This window comes from Micropterus salmoides, unplaced genomic scaffold (genome assembly GCF_014851395.1).
Source record: "Micropterus salmoides isolate LMB-PRFRI ecotype aquatic unplaced genomic scaffold, ASM1485139v1 Ms_hic_scaffold_8, whole genome shotgun sequence".
Lineage (NCBI taxonomy): Eukaryota > Metazoa > Chordata > Actinopteri > Centrarchiformes > Centrarchidae > Micropterus > Micropterus salmoides.
Window position 1 is genome coordinate 2,051,785 of NW_024044570.1, and position 5,507 is coordinate 2,057,291.

The 5,507-nt window shown below is 42.7% G+C and overlaps 1 long non-coding RNA gene across 1 annotated transcript; it reads left to right on the forward strand.

Moving 5' to 3' along the window:
- Positions 1–4,548: 4,548 nt before the first annotated feature.
- On the forward strand, positions 4,549–4,915 carry LOC119893278. The gene is made up of 2 exons (XR_005442788.1): positions 4,549–4,668; positions 4,767–4,915. It is a non-coding gene; the product is annotated as an uncharacterized LOC119893278 (long non-coding RNA).
- The last annotated feature ends 592 nt before the right edge of the window (positions 4,916–5,507 follow it).

Consider the following 5,507-nt stretch of genomic DNA (forward strand, 5'->3'; position numbering starts at 1 on the left):
GAAATGGGGTTCGGCAGTCTGGCCTGGGCAAGTTTAGCCTGAGACAAAATTTAAGCCCACATAAAACTCTTAACTGAAAGAGTGAGTCCCTTATATTACTGTCCATCTTTTATTTTGAATGAAATCCAAGTGATGAACGTACTGACTTTAAATAACATCTGTCTCAAGTACATTTATCAGCGGCTTTGCCAGATCAGAATTTTGCTTCTCTCACTGCTGTCTGGTTTGGTAATAAGAACCAACACTATGAATATGCAGCCAAAGGTTTCCCTAAGATATGTAGAGATGTGTACAAAGATACAATAATTATCAATGCAGGCTGTGTTCAAGGTATCAGAGACAATTAAGTCCTCTTCAGGTTCCTCCTGACTGCCAGGGTGACATCTGCTCCTGAACACCTCTTCTTCATTTCCTTCACTGTCGGCAGCAGATGTGTCCGTCAGGCCTCATTATCACACGGTGCGAGTTCAGATCGCTCTTCAGGCTTTGGCAGCTTTCAGCTCACTGAAGGACTCTGTCAAAATGTCCTCTGATTGGTCGAACCCAAACACGGAGACGTTGATGCAATGCCAGAAACAAAAACAAAAATCATTAACAGTCAATTTATCATGATAACTCTGTCAGCACCTGAGCAGCCGCAGTGAAGGAGGCCTAAATGTTGCTGCCGTGAAGGTGTCTTCTTCTGTGTGGCTGAGTCAGAATCCCTCAGTAGACAGAAATGAGAGTAAATCCCTCTCTGGATGGCATTTGTATTACCCAGGGAGCTCAGCGAGATGATTTCCCTCCTGCACGCTGGTTATTTCAGTCAGCCATCCGGATGGAGACGTAATTTCCTGGGGGACTGTGATAAACCACCGACCTGACACTCTTTGTCGTCCACAGTGCAGCAGGACTCCAAACACAAGAGGATCAGAATCGCTCCAGAGCCTCAGCGTCCGCCTTTCTCTTCCCATATTCCGTCCCAGCTGTCTCTCTCTCTGTCAAAGTTATTTGCATTTTTATGGTTTTGGATGTCCCAACCATCAGCTTGATGTCTTGCTGCAGTTTTCATCAGGTCTTTGTAGAATGCCACCAGGTGATATAAAGACTACATTAAACTAGATTAGGTTGACAGACAGAGCTCAAAACTAAAAAGAGCCTCACGATGTTTTGCGGTTATTGTTTAGTGATTACCATCTGTGGATGTTCTGACACAACTGTGTGGTGTTTGAAGATTCAGGCTGAATCCAACATGACATGAACCTCTAATTATTCATAACGGTTCATTAATGTCAGTCCTCATTACTGGTGTGAAGCTGTAGACTGTGCTGAATTGTGGGATACACTGAGCTCTGGATAATGCTGATAATAGTGAACTGGTCTTAGAATAAGTGGCCCTGAATAACACTTAAGTGCTAAAGACCACAAATGTGGGTGTTTGTTTCATCAGCCTTTCTAAAAGCCCAAAACAAAATTCTGGAGTCATTCCAGTGGCGGAGGAAGAAATCAGATCCTTATTACTAAATTATGTGGATGTCCAGTCAGTGCTGATGGTAGATTTCAGTTGTCCTCTGAGGAGTAAACCTTTCAGGCATAATAACGCACACTCGGGCTCTTTCAGGGTTGTGGCAGCAGCGACGACAGCATTCGAGAAACACTGAAACTGCCTACTGACCTCAGGTGAAGATACCAACGATGGTCGTTCAGTCTTGGCCACAGGTAGTCTTAACGACCGTAACGACTGTCGTCACAGCAACAAGGAACACTAACGAACCAGCGGTATCGATGACCCGGGCCAACGACCCCACTGAGGTTAAATAGCTGAGTTTCCCTGCCAGTCAGTCAGAACTGAAGAAGTCCTTTGGATGAAGGACGAAACGTCTTCCAGTAGCTTCAACCAAGTCCAGTTGCCCTTGATTTTAACCTTCGTTGGAAAGCATCATATTTTACAAGTTCTTCACGTTTTAATTTGTAAATAGTAACTAAAATTAAGATAGTGGAATAAAAAGTATAAAGTTGCAGGAAAAGAAAAATACTGAAGTAAAGTGCAAGTACCTCACTCTTTCATTTAAGTATTGAGTAAATTTCTGACTACAGCCCAACCTGTTTGATTTTATTCATGAGTGGCTTTAACCTTCAAATATAAGACAGCAGGGAAGGTGCTTAATTGGCCACATTCCCCAAAAATCTGCTTTTATACTTAATTATACAGACGGTTTGTCTTTCCTGCGTTGACACTGCACGATGTTGCCCTGCCAGCTGAGCAGACAGAGCAGTCGCTGCTCGTCTTCCCCTCTCACAGTCTCCTCCAGGCTACTCTGATGCTCAGCTGGTCCACGGACCTCCCACAGTTCACAGCCCACCACGCTCTCCCTCTTTCGGATCCCAAGCAGGAGTTGTTTTCTCCTGATGCTAATGAAAGATGTGGAACCCCTAACTGCGCACTCGCATCTGCCTCTTCTCCAGGTAATGCAGGTGTCATGAGGTGATATGGATGTGGGTTGGAGAAGCTGCTCCAGGCAAGACTTACCGCGACTGACGCAGGTGAGGAGAGCTGTAGGCGGATGCTTCCCATCAAACTTTGTCCCAGTTTCTCTCAACATTCTCATTGAGTCAAAATTATACTTTAAGATGTTCAGAAGTCATCCAACTATACCTGACTTATCTTTCCCACCAGCAACATTTTCAGTTGACAGAAACTTCTTTAATGGCTGCAGGGAGTTTACTAATGCAGTTAAAGCAGAGGTTCAGCTTTTTGGGACATACGCCTTTTTATTTTCCCCGTCTTAAACAGAAAAACAACAGAATAGATCAATTGTGCAGCAGCTTGTTACGACCCATAATTAAGTACGTCTATTGTTAGACCGAGACTTCTTCTGGCCGTATGATGGGAGCACAGGAGAAAGTCATGTGATGTTGCATAAAGAGCTGTAAAATCCACATAAGGAGGTGGTCACAGTGGACGGATGGGTCAAACTATTATTCAGGGTTCGAGTCTCATGTGAAATCAAGTAAACATTAAGAATGGAAAACCGTATTTACCATTGCTATTTACAGTTGAATAAAAAGAGCCCAGTGCTTCGTCAAGAGGACAGTGAGAGACACCAGACCAACAATGCAGACGAGCTGAAGGCCGCAATCAAAGCAACCCGGGCTTCCATAACACCTCAGCAGTGCCAAAGCCTGATTGCCTCCATGCCACACTGCACTGATGCAGTAATTTATGCAAAAGGAGCCGCGACCAAATACTGAGTGCATAAATCAACCTTTTCCAGAACTGTTCAGCTTTTCAGAAGGACAACATGTCGATTTTATCCATCCTTTATTCTAATGTTCTGTTATTTTGAGAGGTGGATTTTTGATTTTCTTGAGCTGTAAACTGTAATCGTCACGATTAATACAAAAAAAAGCCTGAAATATTTCACCCATCATCAACCGACAAACAAACACTCACACCTAAGGACAATTTAGGGTAACCAATCAGCAACGCTTTAATCGATTTGAGGAGCAACGTACAAGCATCAACAAAGCATCAATACAGCAAGAGATCTACAAGTGACAATAAATACTAGTAAGGGCTCATAGCACGTGTGGCATCAGTGGGGTAGGAGTTTACAAAAAAGTGCAATCAATACAAGAGCATTGTGAGGGGACAGAAGAGGACAGGAGGAGCATGTTAGGTGTCATCAGAGAAAGTGTTCTCAGAAGAGATGAGTTTTCACGAGCTTCTAGTATTCTGAGATGCACCTGTATGTCGTTTTGAGACAACTGACAATCATCCAATTTTGTTCTTTCGGTATGAGGACGTGTTGCTGCTTTCTTGCTGAGACTTAGATGTTCAGTTTGATACCACCAACTGACACCTCTAAAGCTCCAAATAAACAACTTCCAACAACCTGTACGGCATAAATGTCATCCATGCTTGTCAACATTTTTGTCCATTTTCGTTCTTGTAGCTAGCTAGCTATGCAGGAAGATATCATCCTGATTCTAAATCTCACCTACAAAGCTCTGATTGCTCAGTAAATACAAGAAATAATCATTAATGAGCACACCTCCAGACAGAGGACAAAAGAAATGACGGAGCTGCTCAAAGCGGGGGGAAAAGTTGTGAATGGTGGTGAAACAGATACGGGAAGTAAGGTAAAATTATTTATCTTGATGTTTATGCATTCTAGTCACAGTTTATCAGTACAAAATGGTTAAAGTACATGAATTACTCCCAGAAACAGTTTAATACTACACACTGGATACTGTACTGTTTTGACATTTCCCAGAGAGCACAGGTGGAACTAATAACATTAGCAGTGTCTGCATGCTGTTTAGGTGAATCATGTGCAGAGACCTGCTGCTTCGTTGCTTTGGCTCACTGGGACACATAATGTCATCCGTTCCACCTGTGCTTCTCCTGCTGTGACATGTCAGGATGTATTTCCTATACAGCTTACAACAGCATTTTGTTAACTACTGCAAGTAAGTACTGCATATGCATGTACATCACATTAAAAAACAGCTGTAAATGTGTTTAGTGTGTATTTTTAACAGTTATTCGTCATCTGACTGTGCAGTGTGCTGTAACGCTGAAGCTATCGTGCCTGTGTGGTATGGGCGGAGTGTTCCAGCTGGTTTCCGGTGGCGCTCCACACCTGAGGCTCGTCTCCATAAGCATTAAAAGACCCGGCTTCTGTGGTAACTGGCGCTTAGGCCAATTCTAGCGTTGAAGAAAGAGTTTGTTAATCTAGTTTGAGATCTCACTGATTGCCTGTGTTTTCTGCCTTCCCTGCCAGATCTCTGCTCGCAAAGACGCATTTTATCAGCCCTGTCTAGGGAACTTGGAGCTCGGTTTCCCCCAGCCTGCCCGCTCTCCGCCTCTAACTCACGCCACCCACCTCTGCATTTCCTGAACCTGTTAATAAACTGTCATCGTGGAAACTAACCTACCTTGAGTCAGCTTTTGGGTCCTCGCAACTGCACCTAACAGAAACTGTAAAATGCATAAACCTGATAAACAGTATATGTACTATAATGAACTTTATTTTTATGCTGATCACATGTAAGTGTACCTACTTTAGTGATCTGATAAAGACTCCATTTGAGCTTATCAAGTTTAATTTTGTCTTTTTAATGACCTGTGTTCAAGATGGCGGGACAAACTGTCTGCAAATCAAATCACTTTAGTTTCTCCATTGATTCAGTTTCAGACATGGAAAAGTAATTAAAATAAGCATTTATAGGAAAAATGTGAAAGCACATGCAGTCACAGATCGCTTCAGAGAGTATCACTCATTTCATCCACCACAACAGTTCTCATGACAAAAACCCGAATGAGAGATGCAAGAAGGACACAGTTTGGCAACGGAATAAATAAATTCAGCGCTGAAACACTATCAAAGAAAACAAGTTTGTTCACAATGTGCATAAAACTCTTGCAAGAAAACCCTTATTTGACTCAGCATATAAAACAGAAACAACACTGGGTACTGTATCAAGTTCAGAGCATCATAACACTGAACACATTTCCCTAAAAT